The following is a 17,521-nucleotide window of genomic DNA, read 5'->3' as shown; positions in this document are numbered from 1 at the left end:
TTTGCTGAATCATCGATCCGGCGTGTTGTTCGGCCTTGGAGCAGATGCCGTGTCACGGTGACAAATGAAGGACGTAGCAGTGGGTAAGAAACCACCTCCGCTGTCTCGTGCACGTGAGCAGGAAACATAATGACGCCTGGGATTCCTCTGAAGGGGATGTTTCGGGCTTTTAAGGGGGCCAGGATCTGTAGGTTGGACTCACTGCTGCCCGACTTTAAAAGGGGGTTTGTGATGACAGATTTCCTCCCCAAAGCCCAGGTAGATGAATTTAGATTGGCTTTTCTCGCCTGCCCAACAGTCTGGGTACTAAAGTATTGAGCTTTAGGAGTAAATTTTGTATTGATAAATAGTTATTTTATTGGACATACAGGACACCTACCTGTTTGATATAATGGGCATAATTCCTTAGTGTGTTTTATGTTTACTTTTATTATATACATATACATACATACATACATACATACATACATACATATATATGTATATATATATATATATATATATATATATATATATATTATATATATATATATATATATATATATATATATATATATATATATATATATATATATATATATATATATATATATATATATATATGTATAATCGCGATTAATCAGGGCGATTAATCAGGGCGATTAATCGCGATTAAATATTTTAATCGTTGCCCAGCCCTAAGATATATATATTTATATATATATATATATATATATATATATATATATATATATATATATATATATATATATATATATATATACACACACACACATACATGATGTGATACACAGGAGTGTAGCATTTGTCTAAAATTGTACACAACCCTTTGATGGCTCTGAAAGTGAGCAGCTCTACCATTCGCTGCTGCACAGGGTAGTAATGGGAGAAGAAGATAGCAACAACAAAAGAGAAATGGAGCAGATCAACAACTTGTGGAGCATATTCTGTGAACAGTACATGAAAATCTAGGCTGATATTGCTATGCCATATTAAACAGTTAAACACCCGACAATCCTGCACTGCATCACTCTCATTGTCACATGCCACATCTCTCGCACTCTGGAGCACAAGCCATTTGTATTTGGAGGAAACTACGTGACTGGAGCAGCCATGGGCTGTTGATGGTTCAATTTCATTAGAGATTAGACTATATTTACTAAGGACAACTCTGCATGTGGTGGATGGTCCTCAGGTGGTTCTAAGCTAAAGACACAACACTTTGATGCATTTTGGCTATATCTGAACATTAAAACCACACTTCTCTTCTAAACCTCAAACACTTTAACAGTTTCTCAGCTGGTCTTCGGAAAACCTTGAATTTTTTAAATGGAAATGTCAGGGATGAATAAACCTTTTCTGCAAGACTTCCTCGGGTCTCTTTCTGTCTCTCTCTCTCTCTCTCTCTCTCTCTCTTATATGTATATATATATATATATATATATATATATATATATATATATATATATATATATATATATATATATATATATATATATATATATATAGTCTTTTGCAAGCATTTATATGAAACAAGCATGTTTCATATAAATTACAATGGGAGTAATCTGTCAAAAACTAAACACAAAAGCCATTCAAAATGTGATGTGCTGCCAGATGCAAAGAAAAGGACCAGACAGAAAAAAGGTGGTTCTCAGACTGTGTTTATAAAGTGTGGCACGGACATGTGAATATCTACACTTAATCCAAAGGCAATCCAACCAATAAATGACGAGTCTGTGCAGAGATTAAAGGTTTAACAGACTCATATTGCTTTCAGAAGCACTGATGCTGGACTGTACTACGACCTGAATGGTAAACAACTAGAACTGACTGAAAAGAGAACAACCAGTGAAGTGAGCAATCAATAGACCAGAGACAGACAGTGAAATCCATCATTTTTCACTTCATCGGCTTTGATCTCTATTTGAAAAGTCAAATACTAAAAATTTGGATTTCTTTTCTTTTCTATTAGATGCATCAATACTGAGAACTCCCACTGTTTTTGGTCAATAAACACATCAACCCTCAGCATGTACTTTGATGCATTTATTTTTAGTTTACTAAAAATCAGAACCAATAACCATGCACTCACTGACTCATACCCCAGGGCCATTTAATGATTTAAAGGAACACGCAGGTACCCCGATTCTAACCCATGGACCACTGGAGATAGACACGAGTCAATGGATGGATGGATGAATAGATCGATGGATAATCTTTTAGTTCCTAAATTTTTTAATTTAAACTCTCATCTTTGTTAGGCAACCTGCACATTATATTTCTTTTTCCATGTGTTCCAGTCTCCTAAAAATAATCAGTATTAGTTCAAACTGGAATCAGCAGGTAGCACCTTTCAGAAATCCCAAATATCTGTACCAGTGAGGAAAAACCTGATTGCTGCTTCCCTGGAGCCAAACGTTGCTCCAGGATTTTGATAGGAAGTTGCAAAAGGAAAAAAAAAAAACTGGAGAAAAGGCCAGTCTGTGAAAATGAAATGTGACAATCTCTATTGTGAGCTCAAGCCTTACAAGAACCGCAGCCTGGCACAGATTGAGCGCTTCCACTTTTCGCTCTTTAGGCTCAAATTCTAACGGGACTTCTTTGTGTTCAGGACCAGCACTTCGATTCAGCAGACCGATTTTTTTGCAGTCGCTGCACCCACCCTTCCTCCCTCAATACATCCGCTCAGGTCGGAGTGATCTGCCTCTCCATCCACATTCGGGGCTTCTGCGTTTGCTTTAATTACGGCTGCCACAGTGTAGTACTGCTTTGTGCGACGGAGCCCACGCTACGCTGTTTCTGTTCTCCGTCGCAGTGGGATGCACTGTGTGTTTTGTAAAAAAATAAATGTCTGAAAACCACTGGGCTCTGGGCGTCCCGAAGGCTCTCCGCAGAGCAGCCTGCTGCGCTGCTTTTCCGGTGGCCGGCCGGTTAAATCCCCCTGTAGTGAGACGTCGTCGGAGGGATCAGTAGGGCACACTGGCGTGCTCCATGTGCAACATATTGCTTTTACTCAGCTCTAGGATTTAGGTCAGCACATGAAACATTCATAAAAAGATACATAATGTGTAAATGGCTGACAGCTTAAGTCAACTAGTCTCCCCCCAGCGGGCAGTTGCTGGGTAGATCTCTGCTTCTGCTTCTTCATGGAGCAGGAAAACATGCGACTGCACTGCCAGAACACCCGAGACCCTACAGACAGAAAATAAATGGGTACACGTGCAGAACAGCATCCATTTGAACACACTGGGGCAGTTTTACTCAAATACAATGGCTGCGTGAATTATTGCCAGACAGAGCACAATAAAGCATTAAAGCAGTGATGCAGTGACCTTTATCGGTGCGGGAAAGGGAAGGAAGCGGCAAAGGCTTGTCACTCACTTCACTCATTTCTTGTATGATTAACCCTCTCTTTATTATTAACCATATGTGCAAACGTGAGCAGCAATTTTAAGTCTCAACACTACACAAGACGCCAATATTGTTGCAGTGGAGGCCTCAGACTGTGTTGTCTGTGTTGGGGGAGGGGAGGCAGTGTTTGTACTGTATGTGGATGTGCATGTGGAAGGGGGGGGGGGGGGGTTTGTCCAGTTTCTCTATTTCTGTTCCTGTAGCTGTTAAATCACATCTCTTCCTGCTCACATCTTGCCTGGATTCAGCTTTTTTTTTCTACTCTGAAGGTAAAATTAATACAACAGCTCATTTATTATTCATTTACATTTCATGACATTCCATCATGTAGCCAATTTTTTTTTAATATAATTAGAAACGGTGTAACTAGCTTAGAGCAAAAATAAATAGAATGAATGAAAGAAGGAACTTTTTAAAGTAGGACCAATGAATGTTTGGTGTATGGCTCCACAGTAGAAAAACCATGCAATGGCAGTAATAATGGTGAATATTGCAATAACAATATCAGTTGCGATACATGGCTATTTTCTTCTCATTCATCACTCTGTGACCTTTAGCATCTTGGGCAATGTCCTCCATGTCATCGCGAGTGTCTGCTGCCGTGAGGCTCTGTCCAACTGGCTAAATATTACATTAGCATAAAAAATGCAAATTTATAAGACTTGGGATATATTAGGCAACAGTTACTGAACTCCAAACTGTCCTTTGCGATAGAAATATTGCACACACTGGTATCTGAAAGACTGTGTATTTGCAATGTATTCATAGTTTTGTCCCACATCAAATAAAAATGGTGTCGTGGGGATGGTTGAGATCTTTCGGAAACAATGTTCTGTGCAGGTATTATAGCAATAGCTCTCCCATCTGTGGTGAAAAGAGGTTGCAGAGAGTTTATAGAAAAGAGAAAAAGGCTCATGGCTCGTCCGCTGGTGCCCCAGTTTTAGCTAATTTTGGCTATTTAAAATAACTCCAACTGAATTTATTGTGTTCATATATGTGGGAAACAACGCTAGATGAGGAGATGTTAAAAGACTCACTTTCACAAGAGGCCGTTGGTAAGTTTGTTGTTTTAGGAACCAAATAACACACCAATTTTTTTTAGTGTGTCCTGTCTGGTAATGTAGCAATCAGAATTGTTGTTTTAATGCCAAAAAAAGAACAGATTTTACTTTAACAAGTGGAGCCTTGCTGCTTTCGCCATAGGTTCCCGCTTCATTTATACATGCAAAAAGCTTTATTATATTTTATACTGAGACAATTTCATGTTAAATGGACAGAAACGGGAAGGTAGAAGAGGAAAAAAAAGAAGAGAAACAGATGAGATCAAATGCTAAAAGGGAGAAAAGGAAAAAAAGGGAAAAAAAGGGAAAAAAAGGAAAAGAAAGGAGAGAGCAATATAACATCCTCTGAGTCTGAGTCTGCTTCTACACCTGAGAAGAGGGATATAAAAAGAATAGCAAAACCAGCCGATAAAGTATTAGAGGCACAAACAAGCAACGCCTTGATGCGATTACTGAAGAATATACAGTATTATTTAATACGACATGTAAAAAGTGACAGCTAAAGATAATAATAGGGGTTTTCTGTATAAACGTGAGTCTGTAAGTGCCTGGATCCTGGCACCTGTAGGTGTTTGTGAGAGTGCTCTTGTGTATGTAAGGTTTATTCATGAGAAAAATGCTCAGTAGTGGTTGTGAAGAGCCTAAGACCTGCCCCCCCCAGAGCACCGAGGCAGATGCCAGGGGAACCAAAACCCCAGATGTCCAAAGGGATCCCCTGAGCAAAGGTGCCCAAGATGGGCCAACCCAGGGAAAGCTGCCTCCCCCATCTGAGGGAAGACCAGAGATGGGCCCCAAGAACCCCCCCCCCCAACAGCCACAATGCCGAAGCCTCCGGGAGCCGCAGGGACGAGCCCGTGAGCTCCGCTGGCAGCCTGCTATGCCGGACCCCTATTCCAGCCATGACCCCAGGGACCCGAGGCCCAGGACGGGGCCCCCGACAGAGCCACGGGGGCCCAGGCCCCGCAAACTCAACTTAACACTTGAGTGTTGGTGTGTTGATGGAGGCTCCCAACTGTATCAGTCTGACCGACCGGCTGATCGTCACTCGGTGCGGATCATTTTCAGTAACTGCGCTGCAGTGTGAAATATAGCATCCTTATTGTTGCTGCCCAGATGTTGCAAAATGCTTCCCTTTAAGTGGACTGATGAGTCTCGGCTGATCAGCCTGCAGTCTCAGCCAGCGTTGCTTTAGCACAGGTGTGTGGCTAAGAAAACAGCAACAACCTAATTTGTGAAATTTCAGACCACTAATAGCATAGTATCCCACAGAGATGTACATTTTCAATTTGAGTTGTTTAAAATCCAATAAACTTTTAGCCTTTCACCACTCAACATGACAAACTATCCCTTAATAAAGTAAGAAAAATATGTGGAGTTAATCACCTTAAAATTGGGTGTAGCTTGGGATACTGATGTGGGATAAGCCTCAAACTACAATAACCCCTAATGGCCCCAGTGATAGGTTGAGAAAACATCTTTGGCTTTCAGGGAGAGATGTATTTGTACTCAGCACCCCAAAGTCAAATTGGTATTTTGAGTCAACCCCGGCGTCAGAATCCAAAGTGGCTGTGTACAAGAAGCAGTGAGAGTCATGTTATTCGTTTGCTCTTCTGAGAACCCAGTAAACTGCCCTACTGTTAAGTCAGAACATGTTCATTTACTAGTTATATACTAAAAATGAAGAGAAGTACACTGCTATCAACTTATAGTCTATTTCTTCGGGTAGTTAGCCTGATCACTGAGCACAACAAAAAGGTTTTTCTATTTGAAACTGGAATATGGTTACGTTTGGTCGGATGACATTTCCAGGTTAGAGCTCAAGCTTCTGAGACTAATGGAATGCAGGAAGATGTCTTCCCACTTCAAAAGGATATTAACATGATATAAATCATTTAACATATAGCATTTATAGCAGTAGTTTTGGCAGTTGTAGCATTAGTTGTTGCATTTCTGTTTAAAAAAAAATATTTTGATTTAAATATTTAAAAGTGTTATGTCACTCACGGAGAGCAGAAGTCATAATATTTAAAAACTGATATCATTCCTGTTTTCATACAGTAAAACGGTCGCACTGGCTTATCCTATAGTGAGAATCTTATAGTTATTATATTCAATTCAATTTCAATTCAATTTTATTTATATAGCGCCAATTCATGAAACATGTCATCTCAAGGCACTTTACAACTATATTATATTATATTACATTATATTATATTATATTATATTATATTATATTATATTATATTATATTATATTATATTATATTATATTATATTATATTATATTATATTATATTATATTATATTATATTATATTATATTATATTATGTTATATTATGTTATATTATATTATAGTTTTTGGCTAGTATCAGACTCTACATCCCTGATGTTAACATTAAAATGCTGTTTGGATATTTAGTTCAGCCAAATTAAATTTAAATATTCGGTTTGGCAGAATGTGTTTTCATTGGGAAGGTCATAGTTGCAGACTGTGGGCCGACAAGGACATTTTCATTTTCAATATTAGAGTCCAGTTTTGGATGGGCCCTGATTCGTCTGTGGCAAAGTGACTAAGCGTTACTCACTGCAGGTATAATACTGATTTGTCATATACTCCCGAGAGAACCCCACTTTGCTCACAATCTCATGCTGCATTAGCTTTCAGAGAGGATTCATTTACATTTGAAACACAGCAAAGGTTCACAGGACTTACCTGAGGGACATTTTCTGCACATTTCTTGATACTGTTCCATGTGCAGAGCCCTTGAGTGCATTTCTCTGTGTGTTCTTGTTACTGCTCCATCTGAATCACATGACAGTCTCCTGCATAATGGTGCTTGTGTCCTCTCATTAGATTAGGCCAGGGTGATGTCATGCTTTGTCCTGCTTTCTGTGATGCACCTCAGGGTGCTGTAGTCAGTGGGAGCCTGGGACGTCTCTGCAGACTGCATAACACCATGGGAGATGACTTGGCAGAAAAAATGTGTAGATATATATTCTAATGCACCTCTGTGCCACTGAGTCTTCGCCAAGTAATTTAAAAGAATCAATGCTGCTTAAACTCAAGGGTAAAACCCACGCAGGGCAGCAGCCCATAGGGATATATGAGTAGTCACATGGCTAAGTGGTAAAACCTTCATCACTGTAGCTCATCTTTTGAAAACTAAAACAAGCAAGGGGGAAATGATCATTTATAAAAAATACTGTACGAAGAGCTGGAATGTGAGAGAAATAAAGTATTGACTTTCATTAAATCAGAAGATTCCAACACTCATTCCAACACTGCTTGCACAGTATTGAAGCAGCTCCTTGTAAACCTCGGAGCAGGCAGCTGCGTAATCCTGACTCCGATGACATCCAGTGTGCATCCTCGCTCAGTGTGAAGAACAACCTTGTACAGCACATTTGTCCCTATTCTTTACCAGGCAAGCCGAGACTGTCACCTCACATATTTAGCCCATCTGCCCTCTGGTGGCTGCCAGACTGACTGTTTCGCTTTTCCACCTCTTTTTCTTTAACCCGTGTTTGGCAGCATTTCCAAACCTCACACAGTGTTCCCTTCGGTATTACTGTTCGAGTGTGTTCAGACGTCTACAGGTCATTACGTTGTCACAGGACAGCCGTTGTGATTGATGTGGCCATTCTGAGTTGTGGAAACATCAGGAAAAAAAAGAGCACAAGAAACTGGAGAAATACCAGGGGGTCAGGAAAGAAATAGAAAGGCCTAGAAGGTGAAAATAATAGTGCCTGTGGTCATTGGAGCACTTATGGCAGTAACCCCCACTCTGGAGATGTGGCTCCAACAGATACCTGGAGAAACATCAGACATCTCAGTCCAGAAGAGCGCAATTTTCGGAACAGCTGAGATCCTAAGAAGAATCCTCATGTTCCCAGGCCTCTGGTATGAGGGGTGGGTGAGAGAGCAGTTTGTATCTATATCTATATATCTATCTATCTATCTATCTATCTATCTATCTATCTATCTATCTATATATATATATATATATATATATATATATATATATATATATTCATCAGTCAACCCATTCATCATCACAGCAAACAAGAAGGAGCTCAAAGCCTACAGCACACCTCACCACCGTCTCGTAACTTTTCATTCATGTCCTGCATCACTTTTCAGACTTCATCAAACCATTCAGCTCCATTCTCGGCAACCTGTCATGTGCTTTCTCTAGATCTCCAAAACACAATGCAGCTCCCTCTGACCCTCCCTCTGCTTCTCCATCAACCTCCTCACAGCAAACACTGCCTCTGTAGTAGCCTACTGATGGGCTATAATGTAAAAATCCTTATAAAATGAATTGAAGTCAGTGATTGGATTCCCACTTGCTTTTCAACAACTGTACAATTGTTATCTAAAAAACAGCAGCACAAATATACAATTTTTACAGAGGATTTTACCAACATACAAATTATAATTACTGTATTTTACTGTATTCTTATTTTTTGTCTGCACCATCAACACCAAGTCAAATTCCTTGTAAGTGCAAACCTACTTGGCAATAAACTTGATTCTGATTCTGATACATTAACTCTTTGGTACAGAAAACTCATTGATAATCAATCTATTCATGTTTGTTTGTGTAAGGTTGAGATGGAACTGCACATAAAAACGGCCCTTTATTAGCCAGACTACCAACACAAAAAAGACACAAAACTGTCAGATGACTTTATACCCAGTGAAAATAACTCAAAAATAGTCCAAATAACTTGAATGTATTTTTTCTTTCATTACTTCTTATGGAAAGTTTATGTTTGTCTTAGAAGGGATAGAAAGAGATGGAAAGCCCGTGTTTAACCCATTTTCCTTTTACATTTTGCACATAAGTTTGTGTTGCATTTGTATCCTAAAGAAATTACATAAAACTTCAGATATATCACTAACTAGATAACATACATGGAGAAACCTAATAAAAAACATATAATGTAGCAGAAAGACTTTCAGTATTCAATATCCCGCATGAACCATTTGCTAGGTTATTGCAAGGGAACGCAAAATAATACTGTAATAAAACAAATTGTCCTCCAGCCCATGTCCTCTAGGGGGCTCCGCAAACAACCAAATATTTATCCACTGGTAAGTAGCTTCTGCATTTTTCAGCTTGGACTACAAAATTGCTCTGAGAAATAAAAATTGCGGATTTACGAAATGATTAAACCGGAGGTCCATGACCATGTTTAGCAGTTCCACGGCAAATATTGTGACATAATTGATCAAAAAAACGTGATAGAAAACAGAAAACACTGAACGGCTTGAAAAATTATCCAGACAGATTATAAAGATATCTACGCAGCTCCTGGAAAGACCACGTTCACATTTTCTGCATTTCTAGAGACTGGGCTGAGCATGCATGCAGGCAGGTGTCAGCTGCCAGGCACTGGGCTTTCTGTTCTCTCAGTTCACTCAGAGCTCTGAATTTAGAATGAGACAAACTGTCTTATATACAGGCTTGCTGTTTAATAAAACATCAGACAAACAAATAAAAGGAATCCCAAGCTCATCATCTGGCCCCACATTTTCCCATTTGACTGATAGAGAGGACTTAGCCGAAGCCCATCTGCAGCTGAGAGGTGAGAGCGGAGGTGCAGCGTGCAGCGGCTGGGCAATAAGAGCCTTTGATGTTAGAGCAGCACGTCAGAGAAGAACAACAGCACCCACTTTAGTAAGGACAAGAGGCCCATGAGTGGAGAGGCTCTCGCAGGCTGGAGGCAACAGGACAACAGTAAGCGACACGAGGCGCTTCACTGCGCATAAAACATTGACAATTTCACTCTTTTTACATGCTGGCAATTAAATGTTTTCGACCATGATTTCTGTCTAAAATCATTTTGTTAAAAAACAAAACAAATCGGTGAGACCTATTCCTGCCCTTGTTGCTAAATCACTTCGAGCACACTGCGAACGCTGAGACAATCAGTTCACCAGATTTGGTCCAAAATGAATTTAAACAGTCACAAAGGAACAGCTCGATCCATCTGAGCGAAGAAGACGTTTGGCCCGCTTTCGCAAGGTCGCTGCTTTGTCAGAAACTCCTTTAAGGAGTGAGTGTTGTTCTGCAAGGAGGATTTGCACAGTCATCATCTTACCTGCAGTAGACAGTTCTCTGACGGGCCACACACTGGGCCAACAATGATTAGCTCTCACTGCGGAGCTGAACTAATCCTCATTGGACATCTTTAAACTACAAAAAACTGCTTCATAGTACTATATAAATATAATGTTTGGTACTTTTTAATTGATAAAAAAATATTTTTTTTTCTGTCAAAAAATTAACTGCTGAAATGTTATTAATAAGCCACATGGTTATAGAAATGTTTTAGTTGACAGAATGTTTTTAACTTGTAAAATATGGAATTCAGAAAATCATTTCTAAAGCACTAGTGATAAAACATAGGTAAGGCAAGTTTATCTATATACCACCATTCATATACAAGGCAATACAAAGGGCTTTAAAGGAAATCAAACGAGAGAAAAGAAGAAAATAACAAAAACTTTTAAGTTTTTTTTCTAGAAATGAGAGCTTGTCATGTCAAACACTTAAAAGCATTGCATAAAAGAAAACATTGTTAAACCTGTTAACTCTTACAGGGACATCTGTGTCTCAATGGAACGTATTTCTGACTTCTAAGCTTCGTAGTTTGTACGGGAGGCTTCTTCTGGTTCCAAAATGGCTGTCTACGCCTTCCTCCTTTGAGTGACACCTCCTTTGACCAACTGCGTTGATCTGCGGTTTCCCCAGGTTCAACGATATTGACCATATCTCATTTCTTAAACTGAGATATCGTTACATCCTTAAAAGGGTTACCTCCTTTTAAATTAGCATGTCCAGACTTTCTCCATTTTGGCAAAGTTTGAATATTTGGATACCTCTTGGAGAGCGCCTAGACATAGCCCCAGGAAAAAAAACGGTCCAGAATAGTCTTATTTATTTTTTTTTTTGCTATTGACTTTAAATTTGACCCCGCTCTTTTCCCCAGAGTGATTCCAGTATGAGTTCCGGTCAGTTCCTGTTCCAGCAACACCGATTTATTCTCAAGCTCTTTTAAACGTTCATTTCCTGTGTCGGCTGAATTATCGGCTCTCCAGATTCTGTCCAGGCGTTTTATTTTATATACATAACAATTCTATGCAAAATGTCTGGTTTGTGCCTGATATGGAATGAAATCAAACAGTTTTTACATGAGCTGAGACATTTGTACTATTTGCCAGGAGGACGTGTCAGTGGAGGACCCCGGAGGCTAGCTGCAGAAAGGACGAAGCTTCTTTTATGGCGAGAAGTTTTGGTCTTGATAGACCGCAGCCTCCTGCTAGAGTGACTCAAAAAGTTTGTGTCCAGGGTGGGAGGGGTCAGCTGCAATCTTTCCTGCTCGCTTCAGAGTCCTGCGGGGCATGCAGGTCCTGAAGAGAAGGATGGTTGCAGCCAATCAGCTTCTCTGCAGAGCAAATGATATGCTGCCCTGCCTTTATCCATGGAGGTGGCAGCAGAGTACCGGATGGTGGTGTAGAAGTCCACCATCAATGTCTTTGGTGGGGTGGACTTCAGCTACTGCAGACGGCACACCACTCGCTGAGCCTTCTTGGGGATTGAGGGGATGTTCAGATCACACTTAAGGTGTCGAGATGATGATGGTGACTGGGGAGTCATGAGGGGAGGGTGGGGCTGTGCTCTTTCTAAAATCCACCACCATCTGAGTCTGTAGGCAGACTCCTCTCCCCAGAGAAGAGTCCAATGAGGAGGGTATCATCCATAAACCTCAGGAGCTCAGCACAGCAGTACACATTCCCACCTTTTTCCCAGACTATCAGTTAGCATGTCATGATCAATTGTGTCAAGTAATACCAAAAGATCAAGTGCTACTAAAACAGAAGTTCCAGACCCATTACAATTAAGATGATTAGAATTAAAAAAAAAATACCAATGGAATCTCAGTGCTATGATGTGGTCTAAGCTCTAACTGGATATCACTGAAGGGAGTTTTTATTATTATTATTATAGAGGAGTAAATCAGTCAATAAACAGCATTTCCAACATCAGCAGAAAATGCTAGATGTGTTTTAAAATCCATGTATGGCATGTTTTCATATCTTTTAGATGACCATTTGATTTTTTTTTCTAAACTAATTTCATGTAATTATCTGAATCCCTTATTCCAGAGAAATATTGGACACGTGACTAATTTCTAACGAGATTTTTTCAATCCACCAGCCACAGTGGCTAGTGAAAATACTGCAGCCATCCTGGTGGGTTTTTGCCTTAAGCCCTTGAGTCTGGCTGGCTGCACAGACCATCACTAAACGCTATGCGCAGCACCTTCAAGCATTTAAGTCAGCCAATCCTTGCATGACTCAGCTGTTACTGGGCAATGACTTACGCAAAGCGTGCACATGAAGGAGTAGGAAATCTTTGAGAGCGAAGTTAATTTGGTTCGAAGAAATCGGTCTTGGACCCATCCCCGTTCTGACTAGCCATTGATTAGCCATTGGTCAGAACCTTTTCCTGTTTCTTCAAAATAGCTGAGTTATGTCTACTGCAGCTAAGATGCTGAAAACTAAAAAAAAAAAAAAAAGAAGACCATTCCATTAAAAGCAGAAAGTCCTTGCTGCAAAGACAACATGGTGCATAAATGGGACACGACAAAGGAGACACTTCTGGAGCTCCCAACCTGAGACACACGGTACCAGTCAACGTGTGGCACAGAGAATACAAAGCTCCAAATCCATTGGCTCTATAATGACCACAGCTGCCTGTAAAACTCAACTTGGATTGTGAAAACGGACCTTAGAAACCAGCACCTTTGGGGAAAGCTAAAACTAACCTCTCATTTTCTCTATTAGCATCTTCCCAACATTCTACAGAGCTGTGGTTTACGGTGTGCTGCATGTGGCTGTGGTACTCAGACAAGGCAGGAGAGAACACCCTGCAGAAGAAGGCGAAGTGAACCGAGAAGATCAGTGTACCTACTTTGTTAGGTACACCTCCTCAATTGCATATTAACACAAATGGCAATTCCACCAAATCGAGGCAACTGTTTTTAGTTGAAATTCAAACCAAGCCTCAGATTGTAAGGTTTAGTGCCATTCTCTGAGCTTTTCAATTGCAGCGGATCGACTGAGATTTTCACACACAACCATTTCCTACGTTTTCAGAAAATGGCCTGGGAAACGGAAATACCCGGGGAAAGCTAGTGTTGTGAAACAAAACACTGCGCTGATGTCAGAGATCAGAGGACAGTTGGGGAGACTGATGTGAGATGATAGAAAGGAAAAGTAGCTCAAATAACCACTTGTCACAACCAAGGTAATATACCATCCCTGAACACACAACACGTGAGCAAATGTGCTACAGCAACAGAAGGTCACACCGCTTCTGTCAGCTAGGAAGTGGAGACCGAGGCTACAGTAGTACACAGACTCACCAAAATGGGAAAACAATACATTGGAAAAATGTTGCTTTGTCAGACGAGTCTGAATTTAGCTGCAGCGTTCCGATAACTGGGTCTGAATTAGGCCAAAACAACACGAAAGCCTTGATCCATCCAGCTTGGTTTCTAAATGTTCAGGCGGCCGCTGGATGTGTAATATTTTTCTACATGTTGTGTCCTTAGAGCAAAGGGAAGAGCGTTCAAATAAGTGCTGCTCAACATATCACCAGTTTTTATCACTGTACGCGATGTGCATATCGTAATGGTCCGCCTGGACAGCAATGAATCCTCGCTAATTATTCAAGCTCCATGCATCTAGGTTTATATGTCTGGAATATATTTGTTGACACTTGGTTCTGAAAGGAGCTTTCAAATGTTTTACAACAGAACAAGGTGGTAAGGGGGCGTATCATTAAGAAAAAAACTACGCTGACGTTGTCAAGAGCTGCTTTTTTAAATAAGAAAAAACATAAAGCAATTCATTTATAGTTTGCTTCTAGAAGCTGGATAGACTCCTCATTATTTGAAGTTTACATTTGCCAATTAACCCAAACAGGAAAACTTTTTGATTAACCATAATTTACCAATATTATATCATAGCGTACGTTTTCCTAATACCTTGCAGCCCTGATTCAGATGTAGTTGCTGACTCTGCATATCCTTTCATGTCTTTTGGTGATGACAAGCAGGAGTATGGTCCATGTCACAAAGCTTTAATCATCTCAAACTGGTTTCTTGACTATGACAATGAATGCCCTGTATTTCATGGCCACCCTGGCCACCAGATCTCAGTCCAATAGAGCACCTTTGGCGTGTGGTGGAATGGGAGATGAGCAGCAGATAAATCTACAGCAACTTCAGAAATCTATGCTACGAAGGATGAGCCATACGAGATTATGCTGCTTATCCCAGAGAACCATGGTCTCCTTTAGTTAAACGCTGTTTGATGTTCAATGAAATGATAATGAGGGATCGGATTTGATTTAACAAACATAAAGCTCCCTCCCTGGCCAGCTTGCCGACAGCGATCTGCTTGTAAGGCTGGAATTTCTGCCAGATATTCAGGTTACATCACCGTATTTGGACCTCAGTCTTCTTTCAGGTGGCCTCTGAAAGGGTACATGATTCTGTTTTGGATGCATTCTGCTGACAAGGAAATTTTTCCAACTGCACCCACATACTGCTGAATAAATACAGCATTTCTCGCAAAGTAGCACAACATGAGAGGTCATATAAAAAATTTGATTTTGCAGGGATTCTCAATGGAGGGCCTTGATTGTGCCACCATCAGAGATCTGTTGCTTCCACTTCTATCCCTGCTGATGGACAGAATCCTTCAAGCACTGACATCAAAGAGCAGGGTTAGCGCCCAGCGTGAGGGGATAGGGAGGAGCAGGACGACTCGCTGCACCTGTCTCTGTCTGACGCTCCAACGGGGAACATCCTGCTGCAGAAGGACGCCGCTGGCCTGGGAGCTGTAGGCTGGTGGGCGGACATTGGGTATTACACAAGGGCCGTTTTACACCCTTCTGATGTTGACTCAGAGTTTCTCAGACAGACACGAACACGGTTGCGTAACCACAACATCCACAAGAACATGACCAGCGCTGAATGGGAGAGGCCATGAACGCAGCAGCATCAGTCAGCCGCTGAGCCAAAGGAACCTGGACATCCTTCCTGCAGCCCCCCACCCCCCCCCTGGTCTGATGATGGCGGACCACTTCCCGCTCCAAACGCGGCGGAACAGCACATACAGTCACTGGCAAATCTTCGCGTACCCTTTAAGTTTTCACATTTCGTGAAGTTACAAACCAACATCAACATTCAATTGGGATCGGGGTTCTGCTGTCAAGTGGAAGGTAAAAAAAAAATGACAATTTTTGAATTTTTTCCCCCCAAATAAAAATCTAAAAGCCTGGATTTGCTCAAGCTTCTGGTTCCAGCTTAGTTGACTGTTTTTGTGTTTTTTGTGGATCATATTTTCAAGTCTTGCCACTAATTCTTCAATGGAAATAGATTCTGACTTTGACTGGGCCGGTTTACCACAACGCTTTAATCTAAGCCATGACTGTAAGTTTATGGTCGCTGCCCTGCTGGAAAGTAAACCTCTGCCTCTAACCGTTTCTTTCCTGGATTACCCTGTCTTTACCGCCATCCATTTCCAGAAATGTTTCCTACCATCTTCCCTGCCCTGGTGAAGACAAACATCCCCACAGCATGACGCTGCCACCACCGTGTTTTTACTGTTTGTGCGTTCAGGGTGTTGTGCTATATTAGGTTTTACACCACACACATGACTTTGCATTTAGTTTTGGTCTTATCTGAACAGAGCACCTTTTCCACGCGACTGCTGTGTACGCTACACAGCTTTTGGCAAAATCTGAAAGGTACTTCTTCTGGCTTTCTTGCAAAAATGGCTTTCTGTTGTCCACTCTTCCATAAATGCCAGATCTGTGGAGCAAATAGTTACCCTGTCGACAGAGCATCCAACCTGAGCTGTGGATCTCTGCCACTCCGCCTGCATTACCACGGACCTCTCTGATTCCCTGATTAATGTTCTCTCTCTGGATCTTGGTAAGATTACACTTGTGCCATACTCTTTGTCCAAAGATTGGGCTCATGTTTCATAACCCAACACTGCCTTTAACTTCCCCACTGACCTGTCTGCTGGGTTCCTTGGTCTTCACGATGCCGTTTGTTCATAACGTTCCCTAACAGACCTCTGAGCCCCTCCCAGAACATTGTCTCAGGATTTGTGCCAAGACAAAGTTACACACAGGTAGGCCCCATTTACTGATCCGGTGGCCTCTGAAGCCAATTGGTTTCACAGGATTTTATTTCGGGGTTACATCATAAAAGAGGGCTGAAGAGATTTTCGTGTTTGCGCGACAAAATGCCCAAATCTTCAAGGTTATAGTATGCTATACATTTACAAGATACTGCGCAGGTTACAGAGGAGAACCATGCTGTAACGAAGCCGATCAATCGGTGTGATTTAAACAGTAAGAGGCTTTTTTTTTTTCTGTGCGCATGACAGCAGATGCCTGAGCATCTTCCCCTGTTCGGCTGTCAATCCGCAGAATATTAGCTGCAGGCAGACAAACCCGCGTCAACCCCCACACCAGGAGCTCTCAAAGCGCTTCGCCAGAAACCTGCTCCTTGGCTGCCGAGCAACAGAAAGCACGTTCCCAAGGACGTCCTGCAGGAACGGGAATCCCACCTCAGCACTAGAGGCCGAATTCAAGGCCCCAACTGGTATTTCACTTGGAAGGGCTTACGGCTGCTGCTGCTGCTGCAAATCCCGGGCTGTGCTGGAAAGGCGAGAGAAAGTGGAGCAGACAGATGAGCACCATGTCGGCTCACAGTTGGAGAGCCTGGCAGTGCCTTCTGCCATTTGGATCACCATGGAAACAGCCAAATACACCATCAGCACTCTGCTCAGCTTATGTAGAGGCAACATGGAAAGGGCAAACTGCACATTCTAGTTTCATTTTGAAGCAAAAGCATCATAAATGCAATGATAAAAAAATATATGCAGTGAGGGGGGAGTGACTTTATATAATATCTCCGTTATTTGCATATAGATGCGTCTCGCAGACTTG

At 41.3% G+C, this 17,521-nt stretch overlaps 1 protein-coding gene across 2 annotated transcripts in view; it reads right to left on the bottom strand.

Annotated features, from left to right (window-relative positions):
* The window catches only part of phactr3b (phosphatase and actin regulator 3b), a 65,686-nt gene that overhangs the window by 46,851 nt on the left and 1,314 nt on the right, over positions 1–17,521 (bottom strand). The gene's annotated exons all lie outside the window — the stretch shown is intronic.

Source organism: Fundulus heteroclitus, chromosome 20 (assembly GCF_011125445.2).
Source record: "Fundulus heteroclitus isolate FHET01 chromosome 20, MU-UCD_Fhet_4.1, whole genome shotgun sequence".
NCBI classification, from domain to species: Eukaryota; Metazoa; Chordata; class Actinopteri; order Cyprinodontiformes; family Fundulidae; genus Fundulus; species Fundulus heteroclitus.
The sequence above is the reverse complement of the archived record's forward strand: the minus strand, read 5'-3'. Positions and strand labels throughout refer to the sequence as shown.